Consider the following 1,717-nt stretch of genomic DNA (forward strand, 5'->3'; position numbering starts at 1 on the left):
TCTGTCGGTGGGTGATGAATTCTTTCAGCTCTTGTATATGTAAAAAAGTCTATATTTTACCTTAGTTTTTAAGAGAGATTTTTCCTTTGTGTAGCATTCTAGGTTGCAGGATTCGTTTATTTATTTCTCTTAGTACTGTAACAATGTTGCTCCAATGTCTTCCCACTTGCATTATCTCTGATGGGAAATCTGCTGTCCCCTTCTGGTTGTTCCTCTGTATGTAACCTGCATCATTTCTGGGCTGCTTTTTTTTCTTTACCTCTGGTTTGAATCATTTGATTATGATGTGCTTTGGTGTACAGTTATTCATGTGCCTGAAGTTTGTTGTGTTTGATCTGTGGATTTATAGTTTACATTAAATTTTGGAAAAAAAAAAAAAGCTCAAATAGTTTTTCTGTCATTTCTCTCTTTTCTCCTTGGGGATTCTAATTACATATGTATTAGATTGACTGAAGCTGCCCCACAACTCACCGATGGTCTTTTACTTATTTTTTTTTACATTCTTTCTTGCCCTGTCTTTCTTTCTGGGTAGTTTCTATTGCTGTGTGTTCAAGTTCGCTAAACTTTGTAGTGCTCAATTGCAACGGATCACTATGAAGTTGTATAGTCTGGCTAGTAAGAACAGACACTAGGCTGTGTCTGACCCTGACCCTTGGTTCTACTTCCTCTAACCTTTTTGGATGTTTCTGCACCTGGCCTTGGGTAGCATTTCTCACTCTCACGGTTCAGTGCTTAAGGAAGACTCTCTATAGAACTCAAACATTCTCTCTGTGCATCTGTAGCTCCAACTGCCTTGGTCTCCTGGGACTTCTAGTGCTGTCCCTCAACTCGGGGAGTCTGTTGGATTCTTCCTGTTTTTTCTTTCAGTCTTCAAACTCCCAGAAGTCAGTGTGCTCAGGCACTTGTAGGGCTTACCTCATTTCTGTCTGGTCACAGGGACATTTTCAGTCATTACTGTTGTTTCATAATCTTGTTTGATTATTTGGTTTCTTCATGTGGGGGGATAAAGCTTGCTCTTACTACTCCATCTTGGCAAGATGCAGAAGTCCCTAGTGTGGTATTTTAAACAAGCAAAACCACCCTATCTTTCACTCATGTGTCACTTTTTGTATCTTTATTTTGTAAGATTTCTTTAACTTTGTGTTTAAATCTTCTACTAAGATTTTCATTTCTGCTGTAAAGTTTCTAAATTCTAAAGCCCCTCCTTTCCCCTGCTTTTCTTCTTTCCTTTCTGTCTTCCTTTTCTTTCTTCCTCTCTCCCTTCCTTTTCTTCTTTTCTTTTCTTCCCTTCTCCATTTACTCCTCCTCTGCATTCTCTCCCTGCCTTTCTTCTTTTCCTCCTTCCTTTTTTCTTCTTTCTTTTCTCATTATTTAAGTTTCTTTTAAAATATATTTTTCTTGGATGCAATATCTGTACTTATTTTACTGCCACTATTAATTATCACTTCATTTACAGTGATTCCTGCAAAGTTTCAATCTTCTCTAAGGTGGGATTTTGTTTATTTATTTTATTTGCATCTTCCAGGTGACATGGTTTTCTGGTGCCTTGGCAGCTGCTCACGATGCCTGAGAAGACTAAACACTTTGTGCACAGCATTCTGTCTCATCCATGAAGCCTTCTTCTGGATTATTGCAGCAGACACCTCCAACCTCTTGATCTGTGCATGTAACCTATTTTTTTTTTTTTTTTTGAGGCAGAGTCTCACTCTGTCACCCA

Source organism: Colobus angolensis, unplaced genomic scaffold (genome assembly GCF_000951035.1).
Source record: "Colobus angolensis palliatus isolate OR3802 unplaced genomic scaffold, Cang.pa_1.0 Scaffold53, whole genome shotgun sequence".
NCBI lineage: Eukaryota > Metazoa > Chordata > Mammalia > Primates > Cercopithecidae > Colobus > Colobus angolensis.